This window comes from Felis catus, chromosome B2 (genome assembly GCF_018350175.1).
Source record: "Felis catus isolate Fca126 chromosome B2, F.catus_Fca126_mat1.0, whole genome shotgun sequence".
Taxonomy (NCBI): domain Eukaryota; kingdom Metazoa; phylum Chordata; class Mammalia; order Carnivora; family Felidae; genus Felis; species Felis catus.
This window is the reverse complement of record NC_058372.1, coordinates 21,499,799-21,527,299: the sequence shown is the minus strand read 5'-3', so window position 1 is coordinate 21,527,299 and position 27,501 is coordinate 21,499,799. Positions and strand designations below refer to the sequence as shown.

Below are 27,501 nucleotides of genomic sequence, written 5' to 3'. Positions count from 1 at the left end.
ATGTTAATGAAACATTTTGCTAGGTTTTCTCAACCATATAAGGAAAGAGTCTTTTTTTTTTCCTTTTAACAAGAATGGAAAATGCCCACATGTATCACCAACTGAGGAAGTCATTTTGCATCAACAGGGTTCAATCTCTCCAGCTGTCTGATGGGTTTCCTGATGGAGTTGAGGTAGCTCTGTCAGTAAAGGTAGCATTTGAAGACCCGGAGAATGCCATTGTAACACAGCTCACTAGCACAAGCACCTGAACATTCCACAGGTTCAAAAGTGTTTTCTATAAACACAGTAACCATACTGGCCCCATAACAACAAGATTGATTCTTAAGGAGAGTGTTATTTCTATCTCCACTTCCAACATTGTGATGTGGTTCCACTATGTCTGGGGAAGAACAATGAGGTTTGAAAAGAGAATTATGGGCCCAAGGAAAGCATACACTTACAAAGGTTTATTTGGCAATAAATACAAATGATGTATACAGCCTTTTGCAATCCTAAAAATCAGGTCAATGACACCAGAAAGCCTTTCACTTATTAAGCTAATAACAGCAACTAATTGAGCAATGAGACATGAAACTTACTGTTTTATCTGCAGAGAAGTCAAGAACATATGGAAGCAGAATTAAAACAGAGCCAGGTATTAGTAATTAGGAAAGTTTATACACATGAGTTATACAGTTTATGAAGCTGGGAATCCATCATGCTGTGGTGAAAATCCAGAAGACAGTATTTACAGGGTCCTGCTATTGCGATGTGTATCCAGTATCTGATATGTAAAGTCCACATGAACAAAGTAAGTTCGCACCAAATTAACCTAAACAATAAAAATAAAACACTAACATTAATCCAATTCCCATTGTGGTGATGTTTGGTTTGCTTCACCGACAAGTTAATGGAGTCAACATCTGTTTTATCCCCTCACGTTCCCCAGGAGGCCAAGCTCACGTGATATATTAAAATCTTTCCCAGAGGTCTTCTTATCCTCAGCCTCACGCAGCCTAAGGAAGCACACCAGACAGTTTTCAGCTAACCCCTCACTGACAGCCCAGTGTATGGTCCTCGGTGTAAACCCCATGATGGTGTTGATAGTCACCAAGAACCAGCTTAGGGCTGTCCAAGATGCTAATAAAGGTTGCCCCATTTAGCACTTGTAGGCTGGGTTGTGTTTTTCCATTAAAAAAAAAAATGATGTATACAAAACACATTCTATTAGTATATTGTTGTTATAAAATACTATAGAAAAAAAAGCATAGAATAAGTCCTTTTATCAGTTTGGTATATAGCGTTTTTTCCAAACGTGTACACATGTCCTATTCACTGCTTACCATCCAGCATGTTTTGTGTAACAAATAGGGCTTGGATCCTCGGTCTCCGGTAGTCTCCCTGTAGGATTTTAGCAGAAATGTGAGAGGGGGGTTGGCCCCTGCAGTGCCCCATTCCGCACCTGTTCTTTCGATCTGGCTCCTCTCACTTGGAGAAGTGACATAAAAGCAAAGGAACTGCCTATCTCTACAAAATGCTGTGCCAGGAATAAAGGGCTCTGGTCAGACCAGACACCATGCTGGCGACCAGAACTTGAAATAAAGGTAGTGAACAGGAGCAAGCACCGCGTCTAGGGAGGCATGTAGACAAAGCCGGAGGAAGGTGCCAAGGGTTCAGAACCAAACGGAGAGATGGAGCCCAAACGTGTGACCAGGGGTACGGTATATGGGCTGTTCTGCCAGATTTAAAGAGTCCAGGATGGGGCAGACCAGCGAGCCAGCCCCTGGAAGCTGGGGAAGGGGGCCGTCGAGTGGTAAAGCAGGGAAATGAGGAAAGAAGACAGGTGGTGAGAGACAGTCTCCGGGAGCTGCTCCGGTGGGCTCTGGGGCAGCGAAGGCGTCAGGGTCCCAGCTGACACACAGCACGGGGAAGGTGATACAGTTACAGAAATGGGGAGGTGGGGCCCGGAGGCAGGTTTGGAGGGATGCACGAGATGAACACACTGGATGGGGAAGATCACAGTAAATTTTTCCTTCTTGTTCCTTTTCCCTCTTCTCTCCCTGATTTTATTTACTATAGTGAGTCCATGAAGGAAAGGGGTGTCTAAATGAGAACATAAGTCACTTGTACCTCCTTAAATAGCCTTCTTCCTTCAACCCTTTCCTTGGGTTCACTTCTATCCCTGACCAAGATCCGTGCTCCCTAACGGAAACCCACTGTCTTCATCACCCCTACAGCACTTTTTAGGGAACCCACAGAGGATTTCAGGTTCAGGGAAACAGCCAGCCCCATCTTCCCTGCCTAACCTACAGACTCTCGGCACAGTTGTGGTCAGAACAGGAGAGGCTCTGAAGCCAACCCAAGCATTCCACCAGTGACCCACTCGGGAACGGCAAATTGAAGGCTACTGGGAGAAGTAGCTAGCAATGCTCAGAGTGGTGAAATCTGTCCAAGATATCCTGGTAACAGCTGAGCCACATGAAGAGGAAAGATGGGGGAAAGCTACATACAAGAAACAGAAATAGGAAGTCCCAGGCTGCCCTCATGGAGAGCCTTACAAAAATGGCACAGCTTTCAGATTCTGTGTCTCCCTGTCTCTCTGCCCCTCCCCTGTTCATGCTCTGTCTCTCTCTGTCTCAAAAGTAAATAAACGTTAAAAAAAATTTTTTTTTTCTAAATGGCACAGCTTGTATCTCAGGAAGAAAAGAAATGGAGACCTTAGCTGTATCGGAAGCTGCATGAAAACATTTGGAAACACTGGATCTCCTTTTTGGCACAAGAGCAGTTATGAAATGTAGATTAAATTAGGATCTTGAGTGGCATGATGCAGGCTGTGCTCTGGAAGAATCTTCCACAGGTATCCCTAGAGGTCAACCAGGTGACCCATCTGAGGAGCCTGGCTAATTTACTGGCAAAAGGCAGGGAGGACATCCATCTGGGCCAAGACCTAGGACAACAACAGTCAGAAGCAAAGATAAAGTTGAAGACACCTGTCCAGGAAAAAGCAGGCTCTGCCAAGGGTGGGAATTAAGTCCTCTGAGAAGCTTTGTCTCAACCCATCTGTCCAAAAACCACTAATACCAGTTTCTCAAAAACAAGGAAGTAAACACAAAGGAGGGGAGGGAAGGATGTTGGAAGTGCTTTGCAATGTAAAAATAATAATCTTAATAAAGGTACTTCTGCTGCCTACACTTTCGGAAACACACTGAGGGGTCAACCGAGGACGGGTCTTCAGGGGATCCGAAGCTGGTCTCCTCAAGTTCTGGGACACCCTGTCCCTTCTGGGCACTTCTGCCAAGTGCCATGGCGGAAGGCCTTCTCAGCTCGAGGGTGTTTGTCTCCGGGCAGTTGTTTGCGCGTACACAATACTAGATCAATAATAACCCTATCTTATTTCATTATTGTTGTCTCTCAAGTCCCCAGTGCACCACAGATTTGGTTTTTTCCCCTTGCTTTTGTCACAGTGAGATCCGCAACCTGAATCCCAGCTTCCCAAGGCAATGCCTGTGGCACTAATTTTGAACAAGGAAGTGTAACTTGGAATCCAATTTTTTGTGAGGCCTTGGAGGTAAGCATTGGTGGAGGAGGGGTGAGGCAGGACAAGGGAGAGAGAAGTTCAGAAAGGAGCCTGTGAGGACGGGGCAATGAGGAAAGCAAAAGGACATTTATTTAATCAGACTTACTTTTCTTAATTTCCTGTTTCCATAGGCCCTGCTTAATGAGTCCCCCTTAGTGATAAAAACCAACTATCTCCCACCCCACGTTATTTAATGAATTTTACCATCTCGATCTTAACACACTTATAAAAACACAATGGGGTTAATGACTAAGGGTACTTCTTTAAATTTTTAAATTTTTTTAAGTTTATTTTTATTTATTTTGAGAGACAGAGACAGCGAGAGAGCAAGACGGGGCAGGGCAGAGAGAGAGGGAGAAAGAACCCAAGCAGGCTCCTCGCTGTCAGCACAGAGCCAGACGTGGGACTCAAAATCACAAACCATGAGCTCACAGCCTGAGCCAAAATCAAGAGTCGACGCTTAACCTACTGAGCCACCCAGGGTGCTTTTTAAATTATTATTATTATTTTTAAGAACAGCAATCTAGAAAACTAAATCTTAGTGATATTTATTCTTAAACAATGTTTAACACTTAAATTGAATTTTTTTATTTTTTATTTTTATGTATTTGGGGCGGGGGAGAGCACAAGTGAGGGGGGGGTGGGGAGGGAGGGCCGGGGCAGGGAACAGAGGATCTGAAGTGGACTCTGCACTGACAGGCTGACAGCAGCAGCGAGCTCGAAACCACAAACTGTAAGATCATGACCTGAGCTAAAGTCGAACACTCAACCGACTGAGCCACCCAGGTGCCCCTGAATCGAAGTTTTTTCAAGTTTTCATGATTACTTCACCAAAATCAGGTTGAGTGAAAACTGCTTTTGTTTCCAGTAGGTTGCAGTCAGTGATGGTTAAGCAACTGTATTGTTACATTTTGCACCACACAGTTTCACCAAAAAGCAGATGGATAAACATCAAGTAGGCCAGTGTCTGGATATTATTAGCCTCTCCCCTACAGGACAAGCCTCCAGGGCAATCTGTATCTCCTGGCCTATACCACCAGGGACACTCCAGCTACCTGGTTCTCCCAGGAAGATTCACTGGTATTTGTCTGGATTGGAAATGACATTCCCCAGGGGGCAGGGGGCAGGCGGGGCCTCCTGCTTCAGTGAGAACTGCATGTTTTCCCGAGTCACAGGGAGAAGGGACTCCTCTCAGAGTCACTCTCACTCCCCCCTGCCTCCTTCACTCAACATCCAACAAACACTGGTTGCAGGTCTGTTCTGGGCAAGGAGCTCTTCCGCAAACTGGGAATGCCGCGATGAGAGGTAAGGTGGTCGGGGGCGCCTGGGTGGCTCAGTCAGTTAAGTGTCTGACTTCAGCTCAGGTCATGATCTCACAATCCATGAGTTCAAGCCCCGCGTCGGGCTCTGTGCTGACTGCTTGGAGCCTGTTTCAGATTATGTGTCTCCCTCTCTCTCTGGACCTCCCCCGTTCATGCTCTGTTTCTCTCTGTCTCAAAAATAAATAAACATTAAAAAAAAATTTTTTTTTAAAAGAGAGGTAAGGTGGTCAGGCAGGAAGGCAGTTACAACCCAACATAGAAGGTACTGGACCCAAGAGAAGCTAAGACTCCATGTGAGCACATCAGAGTGGAACCTAAACCAGGCTGGGTAGAGCAGGAGTCAGGGAAGTCTGCCTGGAGGAGGTGACTGTAGTGTTTCCCTCCATTCAACTGATATTGAGCACTTATCATGGGCTCCCACTGCTCTGACCAGTGGCTTAGAGCAGTGGACCAACGTGCAAAGTCCTCTCACTAGAAACTCACATTCCAGGAGGAGGAACCACTAATGGGCAGAGGACTGTGACAGAGTGACCATGTGACCAGGGAAGCCTGAGGAAGCAATGTTTAAGCTGAGACCATAATGATAAGATGTGGGGGGAGGGTTTTTCAAACAGAGGAAATGGCCTGGTATGCTATTGGAGTAAGGGAGCAAGACCAGTGTGGCTAGAATTTAGTGGGTGAGACACGGCGTGAAAGAACTGAGGTGGGAGAGATAAGCAAGGACCAGACGACACATGGCTTTCTAGATTATGGTTCTGAGTTTGCATTTTATTGTATGTGTCATGGGAAATCATTAAAAGGTTTTAAGCCAGAAAATGATATAAGCATCCCGGCTTCTTGGTCAGGCGAGAGAGGAGAGAAGCCTTGAAAGAAACAGCACACGCCAAAGGGCCTTGGAGAGGTGGCCCCCTGTGTGGCCAGGCGCAGAGCCCCAGGCAGCATGGAGGGAAGTGAGGCTGGAGACGCAGGCCAGCCCGGACTGCCATGGCTCTCACATGCCCCTGGAGGCCGTCCAGCAGGACTGATGTAATCCAGACTTACTATCATCACTCACGGGCTTTTGGATTGGTAAGTGGTGTTCAAGTCCTGGATTCCCCCAGAGAGCAAGGACTCAGCCTGTGAAATTAATTCTATCTTCTAAGACCCAAAATGGGGGCACGTAGGTGCCTCAGTCGGTTAAGCATCCGACCTCAGCTCAGGTCATGATCTCATGGTTTGTGAGTTCGAGCCCCGCATCAGGCTCTCTGCTGACAGCCCAGAGCCTGCATCCAATTCTTTGTCCCTCTCTCCCTCTGTCCCTCCCCTGCTCAAGTTCTCTCTCTCTCAAAAATAAATATTAAAAAAAATTTTTTTAAAGACCCAAAATGCACACTGTCTTTCCAAGTTACTAAAATGTATTAGTAATCATCACATTCTTACACATGAAACAAGAGTTTTCTCATTCTCCAGATTTCACGGGTACAACAGAGGAGCAACAATGTGTGACCAATGCCATTAGTATTGTTATTATTGCTGCTATCTACTTCCTATGGTGGCATTTCACACAGACCCCTCACTTTCTTCTTCAAACTCTAGACTACCCTGATTTTCCTGCTTCTTCCTTGGCTGCTCCTTTTCAGATCGTTGTCCTGTTTCTTCTTTCTCGCATCCCTGCATTTTCCCAAAGCACTGGCCATCCCCTCCCTAGCAGCCCCTATCACGTCTCTGTGAAGAAGTCCCAAACCCTCCTGGGTGGTTCTGTCCCTCCGCCCCGTGTCCAGCCTGCTGCTCCATTTGATGTCACACTGGCATCCTGGATTCAATGGATCCAACTGGTCACCGTCTTCCCCAAACCCTGTCTTCTTCTGAAATTCTCCTAGGTGGCACAGCCCCTGTTCACCCTAACTAGTGTCCTCAGTCATTCTCAGCTCTTCCCTCTCCCTAGTTCTCTCTATTGACCAAGTAAGCCCCTTCTGTGTTATTTCCTCAGTGTCTTTGGAATATACCCCCTTCTTTCCTCTTCCATCACCGCCTTCCTCATTACAACAATCATTCACCTATGCCAGTGCAAGATTTCTCCCTTCCTGTCTCCAATAGTTCTTTATTATCTTATGTGCTCCCTCAAGTCCCAGGCACCATCTCTAAACTGGCTTTATGCTGCTCAGAGTAAAAAGAGACCACTAGATTTGCATTTCCATCAACTTCCCATCCCCAGATACGACCAGCAGAGATGCAACTGCGGAATACAAGAAACAGCAGCAAGCAAAACAATGGTTTTTACTGTTGCAAACCTTATGGTACAATCTGAGTACATACTGTCCAACATGGTGGACAATAGCTACCTGAAGCTATTGAGCACTTCGCTTATTACTATTCTATTTTTTAATGTTTGTTTGTGTGTGTGTTTGTTTGTTTATTTACTTATTGAGAGAGAGAGGGAGAGCACATGTAAGGGAGGCACAGAGAGAGAGGGAGGGAGAATCCCAAGCAGGCTCCACGCTGTCAGAGCAGAGACCGATGCGGGGCTCGAACTCATGAACCTCAAAATCATGACCTGAGCCAAAATCAAGAGTTGGATGTTTAACTGACTGAGCCACCCAGGAGCCCCCAGCTTATTACTATTCTAAATTGAGATGTGATGTAAATGTAGAATATACCCTTAAAAGTCTTCATACAAATAAAAAAAGAATGTAAATAATTTTTGTATAGAGTACACATAAGAAATGGTACTATTCTGGATATTTGGGGTTAAATAATATATATTGTTAAATAAAACCTACTATTAAAATAAATTTCATTTGTTTCTTCTTGATGTTTTTAATGTGGCTAAGAGAAAATTTTAAATCACATATGCATTATATAGCATTGTATTCTGATTGGACAGTGCTGTTCTACCTAATTGGGGATAGCATCACGGTGAAACTTAACTGGTAAGAAATTGGAGAGAAATAGTTCCTAAGAAAACAACAGAATGCCACAATGAAAAGAAAAATAGCACAATGGAAAAATGGGCCCAGTATCTGAACATACATTTCTCCAAAGAAGACAGACAAATGGTCAATGCTAAACATAATATTCATTAGGGAAATGTAAATCAAAGTCACAATAACATCCCACTTCATTCCCAGTAGGACTGCCATAATTTTTTTTTTAAATGGGAAATTACAAGTGTTGGGGAAGAGGTAAAGAAATGGGCCCCCTTGCACATGGGGGGGGGGGGGGTAGGAATTTACAATGGTGCAGCCACTGTGGAAAACAGTTTTGTGGATCCTCAAAATGTGAGGCATGGAGCTCCTACATGACCCAGCCATTCCGCTCCCAGGGAAATGAAAACATATTCATACAAAAAGCTGTACAAGAATGTTCACAGCAGCATGATTCATAATAGCCAAAAAGTGGAAAGAACCAAATATCCATCAATTGACAAATGGGTAAACACAGTGGAATGTTATTTGGCAATTAAAAAAAAAAATGAAGTACTGAAATGTGCTAGAACATGGATGAATGAACCTTGAAAACATTAAGCTAAGGTAAAAGAGGCCAGCCACAAAAGACCACATAATTACAATACCTTTTATATGAAATGTGCAGAATGGGCAAATCGGGAAACAGAAAGGAGATTGGTGGTTGCCTAGAGCTGGAGGGGGCTGGGGGAAATGGGGAGTGATAGCAAAAGAATGCAAGGGCTTCTTTTGGGGATGATGAAAATGTTCTAAAATCAATTGTGGTAGAGGTTGCACAAGAAACAAATTACAGTTGTTTCTGGGAAGGGAACTTGACAGCTGGGCACAAGGGTGTTCCTGTACATGTATTTTTTTTTTTTACTACATATCCTCTGTGTGTACTAAATTTTGTGTCACATATATGATAACTTTTTCACAAATACATAAAATAGGATTTTATGAAAAATTATGTTAAGAATGACAAGAGTCATAACTATTGGTTCAATAAAAGTTCAAAATGTGTTAAAAAACTCATTTAAATGTTTATACCAATACATATGCAAATCTAGATGAAAAGGATAATTTTTAGGAAATTATAAATGTCAAAATTGACTCCAAAAAAGGTAGAAAACCAGGCCAGGGTAATGGCCAGATAAGAAATTGTTACAATAGGGGCACCTGGGTGGCTTAGTCAGTTAAGCATCCAGCTTTGGCTCAGGTCATGATCTCATGGTTCGTGAGTTCAAGCTCGGCATCAGGCTCTGTACTGATAGCTTGGAACCTGGAACCTGCTTTGGATTCTGTGTCTCCCTCTCTCTCTGCCCCTCCCCTACTCATGCTCTGTCTCTTTCTCTTTCTCTCTCAAAAATGAATAAACATTAAAAAAATTTTTTTTTAATTTTTTTTTTTTCCAACGTTTATTTATTTTGGGGACAGAGAGAGACAGAGCATGAACGGGGGAGGGGCAGAGAGAGAGGGAGACACAGAATCGGAAACAGGCTCCAGGCTCTGAGCCATCAGCCCAGAGCCCGACGCGGGGCTCGAACTCACGGACCGCGAGATCGTGACCTGGCTGAAGTCGGGCGTTCAACCGACTGCGCCACTCAGGCGCCCCCCAAAAAAATTTTTTTAATTGATAACAATAGCCAAAAATATATCTTTTCCCCTCTGCCCTCAAAAAGGAGCATCAAATTCAGATTGGTTTATAAGTGACTTTTTCCAATCCTTTAAAGAAAGATAATTCTTATGTATAAACTCTTTCCAGTCATAGGAAAACACCCAAGGCTCCCCACTCATTTAACAGGGATAAGTATCAGCGAGTAAGAAATGTGTAAGGATAACAAAATGGAAGGAGGGTTGGGAGAGAACAGAGGCTGCACATTAGGGGTTTTGTTTGACCCACATTATTGGCTCTACCTATGAATTGGTTAATTGGTTGCCAACATTTAAAACCTGGAACATTTTTTCATAAAAATCAGATTGAAATAAAACATACGCAATAGAGGAGTGCCTGGGCAGCTCAGTCAGTTGAGTGCCCAACTCTTAATTTTGGTTCAAGTCATGATCTCATGGATCATGGGATCAAGCCCCACATTGGGTTCTTCTCTGACAGCACAAAGTCGGCTTGCGATTCTCTCTCCCCCTTTCTCTGCCCCTCCCCCACCCATACTCTGTCTCTCTCTCAAAATAAATACATAAACATTAAAAAAAAAACATGCAACAGTTGTAATACAGGTTTAATAGAATAGTTATATGTTTAATTCCTATAAATCACTCGTGATCACTTAACATTTATCAAGCACTTAGCACATACCAGGTCCTTATCATACTTTCTGTTTTTCACAGAAGAAACACACAAACTTAATAGAGTAGAAAGCAAGAGATATGAGTAGCCAAATATAGATAGATAGATGGACAGATTGATAGATATCCAAAAGACGCCCCTTCTAACAGAAATGGGTACCATTTTTACCCATCAGGTTGACAAAACATAAAAAAAAAAACAAACAAACATAATAATCAGTGAGAACATAGGAAAATAGATACTTTTATTTTCCACTGGGGGAATGTGAAATTGGTGCGAACTTTTTGGAAACAACTTGAAAATAATTGTTAAAAATTTAAATGGGCACACCTTCAAACTCCAGGCAATATGTTTCTCTATCTCTGTCCTATGGAAATACTGAAAAATATATTAAAATAGTCATGATATTGGTTTTCTTTTTTTTTTAAGTTTTTTTTTTTTTTTTTGAGAAAGAGAGCAAGCGTGAAGGGGGGAATGGCAGAGAGAGAGGGAGACAGAGAATCCCCAGCATCTCCATGCTAAGCGCTAATCCAGATGTGGGGCTCAAACCCACAAACTGTGAGATCATAACCTCAGCTGAAGTCAGACGCTTAACAGAATGAGCCACCCAGGCGCCCCATGGCATTGATTTTCTATTGAGCATAACAAGTTAACACAAACTAAACAAGTTAAATCAACACAAAATTGTTATCTCACAGTTTGAAGGGCAGGAGTCAGGTACGTTTTCGTTGGGTTCTCAGCCTAAGGTCTCACTTGATTGAAGTCAAGATGTCGCCCCGTGTGTTTTCATCTGGAAGTTCAACTCAGGAAAGATCTGCTTCCAAGCTCCCTCAGGGTGTTAGCAGAACTCACTTCCTTGCCTGTATGAGGGAGGTCCTGTTTTCTCACTAGCTGTCAGAGGTGACCCATTCTCAACCACTAGAGGTCATTCCCAGGTCCTGGGGGTTCATGTAACCTTGCCATGTGGCCATCCTTCAGCCCCCTCACATTTCAAATCTCTCCCTTCAGAGATCCCCTTGGAAGGGATCCTCGGTTAAAACAGTCCCACCCAGATTATTCCAAGTCCATTAATTCAGTCACAGGAGTTATAGCCCATCCTTTCCATGGTTCTTGCCCACACTGTAGGGGAGAGGATTACACAGGGTAGTGCAACAGGAGTGGGAATCTTGGGACCATCTCAGAATTCCACCTGCCACACCCATGTTCAAGGATGTTCCTGCCAGTATTTTGTGAACATGAAAACTTAGAAATAACTTAGAAATAAACTCTGAATCATTATATAACCTATCCACCTATACTACAAAATATTGGGCTGGCTGCATTGTTAAGTTGAATGAGATAGATCAGTGTGACATAAGTTTAAAAAAAAAAAAAAAAGGCAAGTTACAGAACAACACATACAATAGGATCCCATTATGTATAAATAAATAAATACTGATTTCCTGCCTCGCACTTGTTCTCTGTAATCCTCTATTCTGCTGCCAGAGAGGCCTTTTCAAAATTCAAACCTGATCCTGTCACCAGCCCTGCACCCACCCTGCCCCCTGGCTTAAAACCCAACCTTGGATTCCCATCATTCTTAGGATAAAGCCTAAACAAATCCTTGTCCTGGCCGTCCTGCCTCTCTGCAGCTGTGCTCCGGCTCAGCTCCCTGGATGGACGGCTCTCCCTCCATCTCTCAACGCCCACCAGCATAATTCTCCTGTCCGAAATGTCCTAGTTGCCAATTTCACCTGGCTAACTCAGGCCCATTGTTCAACTCGCAATTCAAATGATACTCTCCTTGCCCCACTCCTCCTCCACCCCACCCCCAGATCAGTCAGGTGCCCTGTTAACCAGCTTTCTGCATGCTCTCTCATTCTTCACACAGTTTGTAAGTATTCATTTATCATGGTGCTTATTTCATCGATATGTGTCTCCCCCAATAGACACTAAACTCCACAAAGGCAGGACATAATCTGGTTTTGCTTATCACTGCACCACCACCGCCCCCCCCCCCCCCGCCCCCCGTCGTGCCTGGTACACTGCCTGGCACAACGTAGCAGCCCAGCCAATCTGTGCTTCAAGAAACAACAAATGAATTCCCTTCTCTGTCCTCCAGATTCCCCTTCTGGAAGCTTCACTTTTCCCTCTGATGGACATCCCCTCATCTGTGTTTTTCTGTCTCCTAGCACTCAGCATCCTGTACCGGACGTTTGCTCACCGACCAAGCTTCCCTACCAGACTGCAAGCTCCTCACCATGGCAACCAGCCTAGCACCCAGCCCAGAGAAGAGCTCAGTAACCTGACAATGGGTGAATGAAGGGATGACAGTCTGCCTCTCCCCTATCTCCACTATTCCTCTTCTAGGAGTACCCTGTTTGGAGGTGGCCTGGGCTGATGAGACTCAAGGCAGCAGGCTGGCACTCTTTCTGCAGGCAGAGCTCTGGGAAAGGCAGACTCGCTGTGGTGGCTAGAAGGGAGGGAGTCCCTTTCAGGAGGAAGAAGATGTGACAACAGACAATGGGAAGTGTAGTCAGCATGGAGGAGGCCCAATGCAAAGGGCGGGGCACCTTACCAGGCAGGAGGGGCCCTAAGAGTGGACTCTGTTCTGAGTAAGAGATCAGAGAGGGACCCCCACAGGGCCTATCCCAGGACAGGACCCTGCGCGGCCACCCAGCTGGACACTGGCCATTTCGCAATCCCCCAGCTCCACCTCGGCAAACACAGTAGTGTCCTCTGCTCCTAAAATGGTACTCCACATACCCAAATGGGTGACCTTGAGGAAAGAGTTCTGGGGCCCAGTCCAACCAGGAATCTTGTTTTCCCAAGACACCCAGAAGGAGGAGGAGCCTGAGCCAGCTGGACAGAAGACCAAGGTCAATGCCCACACAGCTGAGTATCCTGTCCCAAGGGCTAGGCTGCAATCCTGAGAGCTGGAAGCAAGAAAAGTGTAGAGCAAGAAATCAGTGGCAGCAAGCAGCTCCAGAGGAAGCCTGTGAACACATTGATAGTGCTGGGCTTCCCCTGTTACATGGCACCTGATACTCAGAGCGGGGCTACTTAAGGACCTTCTGCCATGTGCCATGTTGGGCAGCCATCCTTCTATTAAGCCTTCTTGATCCAGGCTAGAAATGTCTCCTTCCTGTCTCCTACCACCAGGTTGAACCATATGAAACGGCCAACAGTCCATGGTGTTTGTCCTACAGAAATGGCAATCTCATATGGTTCATCTAACAGACCAAGGGCTTTGGATGGCAGAGGCTCTATTGGTTTCATTTGTTTCTCTGCAAGTCTTGCCATGTAGTCGATGAAATGAATATGAACAAAAGAAGTTGGTTTTTTGAACTTGATTTTTTTTTTGCTATATAATTAATTCACTGGTAGTTCCTTAGAGAGTTATTCTAAAGCCCTTAAATAAAAATCAGTGTGTGTATAACCCTTTATTGTGTACACTGGGGCACACCTGCAGTTGGGTATAATAAACACAAAGAGAAAGGGAACTGAGATCAGCTAAGAATCTGTTGGTGCCATTCGCCGTACTTTCATTCACCCACTGATTCACAAGGACAATCTTGAAGAAGACATTGTTCGCTCCATTTCACAAATTGGGGAACATGCCATACAAACCAACTTAAATATAAAAGATAAGACATTCCATTAAAATAGGGACCCAAGTCTCCCAGATGTCAAGAAATATGTTGAGGGGTACCTGGATGGCTCAGTAGGTTGAGCATACGACTCTTGATTTTGGCTCAGGTCATGATCCCATGGTCGTGGGATCGAGACCCACGTCCGGCTCTGCATTGAGTGTGGAGCCTGCTTGTTGGGATTCTCTCTCCCTCTCTGTTCCTCTGCCCCTACATCTCTTCTCTCTCTCAAATAAAAGAAAGAAAGAAAGAAAGAAAGAAAGAAAGAAAGAAAGAAATCTATCATATATCACATAGTATAAATGATGGCACTAATTCTGGCCTATATGGTTCTAAGGCAGAATCTTTCAACCTCAACACTGAAAGAATTTTTTTTTATGTTTATTTATTTTTGAGAGAGAGAGAGAGAGCAGGGGAGGGGCAGAGAGAGAGAGAGAGAGAGGGAGACACAGAATCCTAAGCAGGCTCCAGGCTCTGAGCTGTTAGCATAGAACCCAACAAGGGGCTCGAACCCACAAACTGCAAGATCATGACCTGAGCTGAACTTGGACACTTAACCGACTGAGCCACCCAGGCACCCCTGAAGGAAATTTTCTTATAGAACATTTTGTTCATACCTAGTGAATGAACACACCCTGAAAAACATCAGTTCTTCCGGGGGGGGGGGGGGGGGGCGGGGAGGAACAAACACACAAACACAACGCTTACAAAAAAGAAATTACTGAAAAGTAACAAAATGTTTCCTTAAAGATTCTGGAGCATTTGTAAATGCTTTTGTAAAAATACTCCATTCTTTGGTAAAATGTGCATGACTCATGCGTACCTGTGTCAAGATGTCATTGCTCTTTATCTGTCCTGTGTGCTCCATATTGATGAGTTTCCACAAAGGTTTTGTTTCTGAGGAGTCCACATTTCTGCATCTATTAATGTTGAAAAAGATCCCCTTCCTATGCCCTGCACACAGCAAACAGCCCTCTTGTGCTTGGTATCACCCATCTGTGAAGGACAAGAAATAGAACCCTGACCCTGAATTCTGAGCCCCGGAGGCTAGTGTTTTCTGAGCAGTTTCCCCCGCTGCCTCTCAGCTCTGCATTCTCTTCTTCCTTGGCTGCCTATGTCTGAAAAATGGAGAGCCACGGCGGCGATGTAGGGCAGGAAGTAAAAGGAAAATGAACAAGTGCAGGGCAGAAAGGTCAAGAAATGAACATCTTAAGGGTGTGCAATGAGCACACGACATACAAACTGCTGAGACCTGGACCCTCCAGGTCATGAGCCCACGCGTTGGAGTTTGGGGAGGTCGTCATATCCAAGTCACTTCAAACACTGAGGGAGCACCACGTGCAAGGTCCCCCAGCCTCAGTTCTAGGCACCAGATCATGCTGTTCCTCTCTTAAAATCCGTTATGCTCCACGGTGCCTTCATTCAAATAGATCTGACTTCTGGAATCTAGACCCAGAATTACAAAGTGAAGGCAAAAGCTAGGCTAGCACAGCTAAAGTTATTCAAAGGAACTTTCAAAATAAGAACTCCTCTTTAATAAGCACATTGGGGTTTTGAGGACCATCAGCCTTGCCTCTACTGCCCTTATTGGATGAGAGGGATGTGCCGCATACATTGGGAGGCTTGTGAGTGGCAAGGCTACCCTTGATTGCAAAAGAAAGGTCATTGCCAAGTGATAAAGGGGAAGGTGAGAGAGAACGAGCCTTTCAGCACTTTAAAAGCAGAAAAACAAAGCACTGTCCCCACCCATCTTCCTCCCTCCCTAAATTTCCTCGGTAAACTAAAGGTGGAATTGGAGTTCAATAAAGCCACCCGAGTTCCTCCTTCTACTTGGTCTGTGCCACAAATAATCCATTTGTTGCCTGGGACCTTATCTGAAGTTTCTGTCTTCAGTGATCTGCATGCGGATAAGAGAATCAAAGGAAATTTTAGCTACATGTTTAGCTACTAGGCTTAGGTAGAAAATTGGACTCCGTTCCTGCAAAAGAACTAATTTATTTTCTAAGGGAAATTGTCCCTTTGGAAGAATTAGAAAGGACAGGGGGCAAAAGCCACCAAGGCTTTGGAAGATAATGAAGGGCAAGAAAGGGCCTCAGGACAGCAAGGTCACAAACCACTCAGTGTGGTGCCCACCTCAGCCCCACAGGAAACAACACCCACAGAGAAAGTTGCCCAGGGATCCCTGAGCCTCATTCAATAAATGAGCATTGGGGCTCCTGGATGGCTCAGTCGGTTGAGTGTCCGACGTCAGCTCAGGTCATGATCTCACAGCTCATGAGTTCGAGCCCCACATTGGGCTCTCTGCTGACAGCTTGGAGCCTGGAGCCTGCTTCGGATTCTGTGTCTCCCTCTCTTTCTGCCCCTTCCTTGCTCATGCTCTCTCTCTCTCTCTCTCTCTCTCAAGAATAAATAAAACATTTTAAAAAACTTTAATGCATAAATAAATAAATAAACAAATATTAAAAAAATAATAAATCTTAGCACTTCAATCAGCATCTTAGGGAATTGTAATCCAGTTCTCTCCTCAAGTAAAATTATTCTTAATTGGCCTCAATTTTAAAAGATACTGGCGGAGACAAAGTCAGTAATCCAACAATGCAATGTGACAAAGAAACTTCAAAAAATTTGGAAATTTTTGGCTTATTTTGTGGATCCCTCCTCAGATGCTGAAACCCACCTAAAAACATTCCCTTCTCAGGGTGACAAGGTGGCTCAGTGGGTTGAGCATCCAACTCTTGATTTTGGCTTAGGTCATGATCTCACGGTTCTTGAGATCGACCCCCACACTGTAAGTGCAGAGCCTGCCTGGGATGCTCTCTCTCCCTCCCTCTCTGCCCCTCCCCCTGCCCCCCAAAATAAATAAATAAACATTAAAAAATTCTCTTCTCCCTTCCTTCTTTATCCAAATAGTTATCCAAATAGTTAAGGAGAATATGCCCCATTCTTTCACCTTTCACTCTCCATGACTCATGCAACAAATATCCAGTCTCTGTCCCAGCCCAAGTTTTTGCCAGTGTCAGGCAAAACCTAAAAGAATCCACCTCTCTTTGTCTCCATCTCTGCCCTGGGCTTTCAGTGGTCTTAGGCCAGAAGTCTCCAATCTTCATGGAATCCCTCCACCAACACGGTCTCATTACCAAAAGCAGACAGTAAGAAACTTTCTGCAAAATATCAAGTAAATGGTACACACCACTCACACACACCTTAATCTTTAACTGTCAGAACTGCTCCTAGCAAGCTTTCTATTTCCAGGAAACAAAACACTATATTGTATGATAAAACAAATGAACTTTTGGGGTTGCCGATTTAAGATACAAAAATGAGGAAATGCAGATCCTCAACTGACATGCTAGTAGGGAATCTCTTTTATTTGCCTCCCCTATATCCAATAAAATATGGGCTAGGACAGTACAATAATTGTTAATATCTACTGAGGACCTGGGGTGCCTGGGTGGCTCAGTTGGTTAACCATCCAGCTTTGGCTCAGGTCATGATCTCATGGTCCATGAGTTCAAGCACCACATCAGGCTCTGTGCTGACAGCTCAGAGCCTGGAGCCTGCTTCAGATTCTGTGTCTCCCTCTCTCTCTGTCCGTCTCCTACTCATGCACTCTCTCTTTCTCTCTCTCTCTCTCTCAAAAATAATAAACATTTAAAAATTTTAACAAATCGAACACACACTCAACACATTTAAAAAATATATATACTGAGCACTTATATATCAAACTCTGTGGATTGTTTCATTTAGGCCTCATGACGATCTTGAGAGTAAGTACCATTATTATCCACATTTTACAGATGATCAACTGAAGCTTACAACATCTAGTAGGTGGCAGCACCACCCTCTGCACCCTGTCTTCCCACAGGACGTAAGCTCTAATGCCTCCCTGTTGACTAGGAGGGACAGAGCACAGGGTAGCACTCAGGAGACCAGCCTGGCCTTAAGTCCTACTTGTTACTTACCGCTAGCTAGCTCTAAGTCATTGAGTAAAATGGAGGAGAATTTAAAAATGTTTGGCCACACAGCATTCTACTGATATTTTCTAGCCCTTCTATTCTGATTTTCCGGAAACCTCAAATTGGTCTTCCCTGAGCCTTTGGGATTGCTGGGGAAGGAAAGGAGGCGATCTTTTTAAAGAAGTGTTAAAAAGTAGAAGTGGTGGGAGGGATGGGCAAAACAGGTGAGGTGGGATGGAGATACAGGCCTCCAGTTATGACTGAATAAGTCATGGGAATAAAAGGTCCAGCATGGCGAGCATGCAGTGATGTTGTATGGTGAAAAATGGGAGCTACATTTGGGGTAAGCATAGCATGGTACAGAAGTGTTGAATCACCATGTAGTACACCTGAAACTAATGTAACATGGTGTATCAGCTATGCTCGAATTAAAAATTTTTGCATAAAAAAAAGACTCAGGGAGAAAGGGCACCATAAAAGTGTCAAGCACAGACTTTGTGTCAAAGTGCCTGCATCAGAGTCATATGCATACTTAATAACTGTACAGGAGTGGGCAAGTTACTTTACCTCTCCACGCATTATTTTTCTCATCTGTTATGTGAGGATAATATTAGAGCTATTCTGAGAAGTAAGTGAGATCAAACACTGACATTTTAAAAATTAGCAACTGCAAAATAATAAGCATTCAATAAATGTTAGGTATTAGCTACACCAATGTTCTTCCCATTTTTTGTTATTAATATATCTTCTAACAGACTTTTCAAAACTTCCTCTTTATGAGTATTTTAACTGGCCAAAAATTTTTTACTGGTAGTTTGCCATTACATGCAGAAACAGAGAAAAAATTAAATTATCTGCATGATTAGAAATAGTAACATGAAAAAAATTGTTTTTAGTTTATTTATGGTTTTTTTCTTAAAATATTTATTTATTTTTGGGAGAGAAGGAGCACAAGTGGGGGAGGAGCAGAGAGAGAGGGAGACAGAATCTGAAGCAGGCTCCAGGCTCTGAGCTGTCAGCACAGAGGCCGACATGGGGCTTGAACTCACAAACTATGAGATCATGACCTGAGCTGAAGTCAGCTGCTTAACTGACTGAGCCATCCAGGTGCCCCTATTTATTTATTGTTGAGAGAGAGAGAGAGCATGAGCTGGGGAGGGACAGAGAGAGAGCAAGAGAGAGGGAGAGAGAGAATCCCAAGCAGGCTCCACGCTGTCTGTGCAGAGCCAGATGCAGGGCTCCATCCCACAAACCATGATATCATGACCTGAGCCGAAATCAAGAGTTGAATGTCCAACTGACTGAGTCACCCAGGTGCTCCTGCATCAAAACAAATTTTAATAGGAAAAAAAGGAAGAAAAGACTGTGTCAGAGGTTGGCAACCTATCAGAACATGAAGTCAGGGTTCTGACACTTCACACAGGGCCTGAGAAACGCAAGTGAGGGTGGGAGGAGGGTCATGTGGTTCCTCGACTATGCAAGCAATGACAGCAGCAGCAACTTCCTGTGCCGTATAAACCAAAGCTATTAGGTGCACGCACTCACGCAACAGATTACACCTACGCTGTCCTCTAATGCTTATTCAGTGACCAAGGTGAACAAGGGTCTGTACTAAAGATCATATACCTCAGCTTTGTCTTCCGAGAGCTGATGATCTATGGAGATATGGGATAAATAACCATGAAAATGGTTCCAAAATACACATTAGAAAATAAAAATGAAAAAGAGCTACTATGAAAATCTCAGGAGTAGTGGGAGAGAAACAGTGGAGGTGGGTAAAGCAAGGCCAGGAATTGGGATAGTCCTGAAGCCACAATGACAGGGCTAATGGGGTAGAGTGGCCCTTTGGTCTTTGTCACATGCATGCTTGAGAGATGAAGCACCAATGTGACCTCTATTTTTATGTTTTCCACTCTCCCAGTGGAATTTTCAGCCTTCTACCCAGGGTAAGTCCTGCAGCAGTAGGAGCCCGGTAAATAGCTGGTTGGATCAATAAACGAGAAAGGCTTATATTGGTGCATTTATTCAAAATGTTTTCATTTATTCAACAAGTCCTCTGGTGGTTTTAAAATATATCCGTAAATTCCTTGATACTCTTCCCTTCAGAGAATAGAGCCTAATTCCCCTCCCATTAAGTGTGACTGTATTTAATCACTTCTAATGAATACAAGGTGGCAAACATAGCTGAAATAATGGCCCATCTGAGATTAGGACGTACAAGCCATAGCAGTTTACTTGCTCTTTCTCTTGAATCACCTCCTCTGAGGGAAATCAGCTGCCATGTCATGAGGGCACCCAAACAGGAATCTGGAGAAGTTAACATGCGGTGAGTAGCGAAGGCCTCCTGTCAACAGCCACGGGAGGGAGCCGTCTTGGAAGAAGAACCTCTACCCAGTCAAGCCTTCTGATGACTGGGTAACATCCAGACTGCAACCTCACAAGAGAACCAGCCAGCTGAACTATTTCATAATTCCTGACCCACAAAACACAATAACATAATAAATGTTTGTTGTTGGAAGCTATCACATTGTGGGGTCATTTGTTATGCAGCAATACATACCTAATACAAGACTCTACCCTCACTAGGTGCAAGGCTCTGGAGCTACAATGATGTGTAAGGTATGTCTGTCCCTGCCTTCATAGAGCTTAGCCTATTAGGCAGCACAGACAAAAAACAATTCATACAGGGGCGCCTGGGTGGCGCAGTCGGTTAAGCGTCCGACTTCAGCCAGGTCACGATCTCGCGGTCCGTGAGTTCGAGCCCCGCGTCAGGCTCTGGGCTGATGGCTCGGAGCCTGGAGCCTGTTTCCGATTCTGTGTCTCCCTCTCTCTCTCTGCCCCTCCCCCGTTCATGCTCTGTCTCTCTCTGTCCCAAAAATAAATAAAACGTTGAAAAAAAAAAAAATTAAAAAAAAAAAAAAAAAAAAAAAAAACAATTCATACAGACTGACACATGCTTTCATAGAAAGAATGAGGTCCCAATGAGCAGGAGATTCAGGGAAGCACAGAAGAGGGTCATTTAGCCCAGTCTAGGAGGTCACAGCCAAGTGATACCTAAGCTTTAGATCAAAAGATAGGCAGGAATTATCCAGGTATATGAGTCTGCTAGGGCTGCCATAACAAAGTACCAGGGACTGGGTATCTCAAATAAGGGAAATTTATTATCTCTCAGTTCTGAAGGCCATAAGTCTGAGTTCATGGTGTCAGCAGAATTGTGAGGCTATGAGGTTGTGAGGCTGCAAGGTAGGGATCTGTACCAGGCCTTTCTCCTTGGCTCATAGATGGCCACCCTCCCCCTGTGTGTCTTCACATCATCTTCTCTCTATGCATCTCTGTGTCCAAATTTCCCCTTTGTATAAGGACACTGGTCATATTGGATTAGGGCTCTATCCCAATGACTTCACTTTAACTTGACTACCTCTGCAAAGACCTGATCTCCAAATAAGCTCACACCCTGAGGTCCTGGGGGTCAGGAATTCAGCATATAAATTGGGGGTTTGGGGAACACGATTCAGCCCATAGCACTAGGTACAAGCATATAAGGACAAGGGAGAATAGTCCAAGCAGATGGATTAGCATGTCCTACAAACCGTATAGGCAAGACATAGCACATGCAATTGGAGGATTATGAGCACGAAGTGAAGGACTGTGGCGAAAGCTGGGGCCAGATCATATAGGGTCTTACAAGCCATGTTAAAACATTTAAATTTTATCCTCAGAGCAGCAGCAACCATTGAAGAGGTTTATGTAGGGGAGTCACATCATCAGAGCTGCAGCTGGGAAAAGTCACTCTAGCTACCTGGCTGAGAATGGATTGGCGGGAGCAAGAATTCCTGCAGGAAAGAGCAAGGAGGTGACTGCAGACAGCCAGTCAATGAAGATGGTGGACGCTAAGGTGGTAGTGACGGCAGGGGAAAACGTAGAAGATTCAAGTAATCGTAGACGGAGATCAACAGAACTGGTTGAAGGAAGAGCTCTTAGTGGGAGCGGGACAAGGAAGAATCAAGGGTGGTGCCAAGTCCCTCGGCTTGGGCAAATGGATGCATGGCTTGTGGCAGCCTTCACAGAGAGAGGATGCAAGGAGAGGGTTTGGGCTAAACAGGACCAGTCCAGCGTTAGACCTTTTGGGTTCAAGGTTACTGTGAGTCCCACAAACTAGCTGGGTTCCAGCCCCAGAAGACATCTCGTCTGGAGGAGAGATGCTTGGGAGCCATTCATGTGAAGCCGCTTATTGAAGCCCTGAGGACGAAGTGACATCTCTGAAAATGAGAGTGCCCTGGGGCAAGAGTATATATCTTTGGAGATCACCAACATGGAAAGACAAAGCACTGCCCTGAGAGCTAGGAAGAGAACCAGGAAATCAAGAGAATAGATTCATTCAAAAGATGGCAGTCAGCAACAAATTATGCTGAAAGTCAAATATAAGAACTGGATGTGCCCACTGAATACAGTGACAAGGACATTGCTGATGACCTTGATAAGCACATCAACCTACATGATGCTCATGTGGAGTCTATAAAGTAATGTTAACAGCCTTAAATATATTAGAAAGATCCTTCTGGGGCATCTGGGTGGCTCAGTCGGTTGAGCATCCGACTTCAGCTCAGGTCATGATCCCACAGTTCCTGAGTTCGAAACCCAGGTCAGTCTCTGCACTCACAGCCCTGAGCCTGCTTTAGATTCTCTGTCTCCCTCTCTCTCTGCCCCTCCCCTGCTCATGTACTCATGTACACTCTGTCTCTCTCTCTCAAAAATAAACATTAAAAAATTTTTTTTAATTAAAAAATTAAAAAACAGAAAGATCCTTCTTTCTTTACAAATAGATAAAAGGAGAGCTCCTTAGCCACCAGTATCACCCCCAAAATCCTTTCCAAGCATGTACCCCACGCAGTATTGGCAGAATGGCCCAAGTTTTTCTGCTAAGTCCAATGGAGAGTTTGCCAAGACAACCCTGAGGTAGGACCATATTAAGAGGAACCTGCTAGTAAAGGCATTGACGTGCTTCAACACACAGCAAGCCCACCCAACGTCCTCCTGGAACACAAGAAACAAATCCTTTTTCACAGAAAGGTGCGGAGAGGACTTAATGTCTAGTGCTGTCACAGGAACAGGCAGGACCCTGTCCAAAAGGGGCCCTGGCAAACTCTTCTTTCTCTGGACAGCACAGCCTCTCTGGCTAAGCTTGAAATTACTAACAACCCTGCAACCATCACTTAGCCTCTCCAGTCTCTCCTCCCTTGTTCGGAAAATAAGGACGACAATACACCTCAGCACGAAGGGCTGAGTGAGGATTGGATGAGGTTTCTTAGCACAGTGCTTGGCACATAGTAAGAGCTCAGCAAAATATTTTTGTTATCATAAATAAACTCACACTGTGGATATGATAAATATTATTAGTGCACCCTCAGAAATCCTTCTTTGTGCACTGGAACTTGGGAGCCTGTGGGTCATTCTCACCCTCCCCATCACCACCTGCACCTCCACCACCCTGCCCTGCCCACACACTGCTGTCCAAGAACAGGAACTCAGTCTCACGATTCCTAGCACACGCCCTGCATCCCGTGTGCCTGGCACATGTCGGTAAGTAAATAATGCTTGTGGAATGAGTTAATAAATTCCAAGTGTATCTACTAAAACGTACTTACCGGAGTAGAGAAACACTGCTTCCAGGAATGGAAAAAGTCATGTACGAGGAGTCATGGAAAGGCTGGTAAGTCTGAAGAGGAAAAGATCTGGGGCTTGCACCATATTGTGGATGAAACGCAGAGCGATCCACTCTTCAACAAAGTTCAGATAATGAGCAAAGCAACAGAGCAACCTGACCGCACAGCAGGAAGAAAAGATAACAGCGGGGTTTTGTTGGTTTTTTACCCTTGCAGGGGGAACTCCCTTTGTAGGCAACAGAACCCAGAGAGCAGTTACAGACAAATGCATATCTTGTGGTAAATGCCAAGGGGCTGCAAATTTCTATCACATCATTAATCAGGGAGTAGAAGTGGCAAGAGTTCTGGTGAAACAGTGCCAATTTGGGAACACCAAAAAACAAACAAACCCCCAACATAATCTAGCAAAACCCAACAAATTACATGACATTTCAGACCCAGCAGGAGACAAAACCCAGACCCCCAAAGAGGAAGTGATGTATTCACCCTGGCCAAACAATGAAGTCAACACTTTGAAAGGAGAAAAGAAAATCAAGTAAGTACAAAGGGACAGCCGAAATTCCTTAAAAGAACATGGAGGGTTGTGTTTGAAGGGGCTGCGTTTAGCAGCATCTCTCTCTCTCTCTCTCTCTCAGTCAGCCCTTATTGGCAAACACTTAGGGGCTACTAGCCTCTGGAATGAGCAAGGAGAAATGAAAGTCTCCTTCCCTTTACTAACAGAAGACAAGCAAATGGCACACCCCAAGATCAACGTGGAAAGCATGGAGGGAGAGGGACATCACGAAGTGGCTAGTGGGAAGATGGCCCAACGACTCAGAATGCTAGTTATCCAGTGTAGGCCTAGTGGGAAGATGGCCCAATCCTGAATGCTAGTTATCCAGTGTAGGCCTAGAGTTGACAATTAAGATGTAATCTTCCGTGTAATGATGCTCCACAGTAATAGGACCTCTTAATCCCAGTTATCTCAAAGAAACATAAACATTAATTAGGCTGTTCCCAATGCCTCCAGGGGAATTCCATTTTCATCTTTCATTGAACTGAGAAACTGAGGTACAGAGAAATGAAGGAAATTGCCTGAAGGAGGGCTGTGTGAGTCAGCAGCCTGACCAGGAAGCCTGGGCTGTGACTCCTCACTTCCTGGTTTCCTCTCTAAATAGTAGAGCACATTCCCTTCAAGAGGCAGCTCTCCAGGAGAGAAGGCAAAGGAGAGTCAGGTCATCCTGGGGAGGAGCAAGATACCTGCCATCAGGCACACAGGTCAGCAGATAATTGAAATTTCTTCCAAGATGGGGCTTTCCCCTTCCTTTACCAGCGTTTCTCAGCCTGGAGAATCAATCTATCCCCTGTCCTGACTTCCTGCTCCTTAAACAGGTGTCGTCTCCGCTCACCATTCTGAAGCAGTTGCCACACAAATTAGCAGCACTCTGTCCCTAAGAGCCCTGGAACCCACTTGTGGCCCAGTGTGTGCCAAAAGCTTCCAATGGCTGCCGCGCATTGTCAAACTCTGGCACATGCTTCGGCAAAGAATTTTGTCCTTCTGAACGGCCACCAGGAAGTTTGTTTGGCGAGCTGTCCCTCTGAAGCAAAAAAGGAAAAGAAAAGGCTGTAATTGCTTATTAGAAGCCTCCAAAGCTCGGTGAAAGTTTAACCAGCTCTAGGGAAAGTACACACACACTACTCCCACAAATTGTTTGAGGACTTTCCACTTTTCAGTGCACTGGAGCTACATTCTGGAGCAAAGGGGCAGCAGCAACCATTCTAGAAGTTATATCACAGGTGGTGTAACATTACCTTCTGCCCACTGGGATCTTGTCAGCTATGCGTGCCTGGTCTATTTTGAAAGCCATCTGGGCTTGCTACCTGGGACATGGGTAGTGTTAACAAATCAAGGTTCGGCTGACAAGAGTTTAACCTAACCTCATCTGGTCAAGAACAACAGCAAGAGCAACATCTCAGCTGCTGAATTTGTGGTGTGAAACACTGCTTTTTCTTCAACATAACATTTAGAGGCACAGTGTAAACTACAACCGTAACCCAGATCAACCAACTTCGGAAGGAAAAACATAGACACACCTTTTTACTTGGATTTCTTCATTATTTGGGCAAGAGGGCAACCAGTATTATAAAGCTGAGCTCTTTCCCAAAGGCAGGGCTGAGAGCCAGCATCCCAGACAGGCAGGTGTAACAGGCCCCGGGTGTGCAAAGGCCCTGTTCATCATCTTGGTCTTATGTTTGGGAGATGCTGGCTTCTCTCTTTGCCACTGGCAGGCTACCTGTTCTCAGGGCCCAGTCTCATACTATATTTTCAGCTATTGCCACAAAGAATGCAGCCTCTCTGTCTCTCTGTGGGGGGTCTTAGCTGCTTTAAGAGGCAGCATTCTAGTCTTCTCACTGTCCTGTCTCCCAGCCCCCAGGGGGCCAGTTGAAGGGGGGGGGGGTTGCTACTTGACCATTAGTACATGCTCTCTGCATGCCACCTCACTGCTTCAGCCCCAGAAACCACTGTTTCTGGCCTTGCTGGGACACCCTCCTTTCTCCCAACTCCCAAATATAAGTGGCTCCTTTTAACTTCTGTACCAAGGGAGTGGTGAGGATTTATGCAGGCATATGGGAGATACCATACAATGTCAGCCCATCTGACTGCCTACATTTGGTTTTTGTCCTCCTAATAAGAAAGGGGGAAGAGTTTATTGCTGGCAGATGATCCTCTTAGATTTTAAGTACGGGTGGTTGGAAACGCTTCATCTCCTTCCATCTCAAAATGAGAGAGGCCACTGAGAAAGATGACCAGATAAGTCCTCAGCTGATGGTAAAATGGCTTGAGGTCCAAAAAAGAGTTTAGAGGTGAGAGTGAATCCAGATCAAAGCACTCAAGAAAGGCTAGTGGTGAAGTCAAACCAAGAAGATGCCCATTTTTAGCCACCATATGTGTCCAATAGTGAGATCTTTCAGCCTCCATATGCCATTACTGACTTAATAACTATCATGTGCAATATCCTCTTAATTAACTTCTACTTAGACAAGTAATAAATAATCTCCCTTTCTATAGGAAAGCTAGGACTCATTCACCTAAATAAGATTTTCCCTCTTCTTTAAGGTAGTAAGATCAATATAAGTCTTTCAGAATCTTCCCTTTTTTGATGACTATTGCTAGAAGTGAAAAGTTAGAAAGGCCGGAATAATTAGGTTAAGTCATAACTAGCCCAGTGCCATCTGTGAGTTGAATGCGCGGATGATCTTGGTAACAGTTAAGCCACTTACTAACCTACTGCTCGCTGGGGAGAGATAAAGGAAAAAGTGACTAACGATGGATGGTCTAAGGAAACAGCTGTCATTATTTTGGTTCGGTTTACAGCAATTCTCGCTTTCTAAAGATAAGAATAAGCAGGTGCTTAAGTCATTAGACCCTGGGGCCGGTGAGGAGGCCAGCTCCTCTCTGAAGAGTAGTCTGTGCTGGCCGGGGGTTTGAAGCCGGACCTAGGTTCAAATCCTTATTCTGTCACTTACCGGCTGCATGACCTTAGGTAAATTATTTAACCTCCTTGACAACATCAAATTCCTCATCTGTCAAAGGGAAGAATAATAGTATTCACCTCATAAGGTTGTGAAAATTAGCATAACATGTCAGGTGCAGGGTAAGGGCTTAATCAGTGGCAAACAATCACTGGAGAATAAATAAAATGAAGAAGATTTGTTAATAAACACGACTCTTCCAACTAATCCCACCTCCAATTATGAACTGGGAGCTCAGTGTATCATCCTTCACCCTGGAACCCCACTCAGCAATGATGCCATCTGCTAGCTTGCTGGCTGTAATAATCCAAGGCTAAAGGCCCTTAAAAAAAAAATACCCTGCTGAAAACAGAGTGTATAGAAAGCAAGTAGAGAAACTTAGGGAATGAAAATTTACTCTGTATTAAGAGCCTTCGGAGACATTCTGCAAAACATTTGCATTTCTGACAAGACGCACCCAATAGTAAGTTTCCATTGCTGTAAAAAGTTCCCGCAGAGATCTCTACCCTGGGTATTTCAGGTCTCACAGTGTGCATGGATTGGAAAAACTCCTCTTGGCTTGGAGCACAAAAGTGAATATATTAAGTATAAAAAAAAGTGGCAGAGAAGGTAAGGTATGCCTAGAACTTCCGG

At 44.5% G+C, this 27,501-nt stretch overlaps 1 long non-coding RNA gene across 1 annotated transcript; it reads right to left on the bottom strand.

Annotated features, from left to right (window-relative positions):
- Nucleotides 1–434: 434 nt before the first annotated feature.
- On the bottom strand, nt 435–25,923 carry LOC109499583. Its single transcript, XR_002742601.2, has 2 exons — nt 23,338–25,923; nt 435–814 (listed from the first exon to the last, which is right to left on the bottom strand). It is a non-coding gene; the product is annotated as an uncharacterized LOC109499583 (long non-coding RNA).
- Between the last annotated feature and the right edge of the window lie 1,578 nt (nt 25,924–27,501).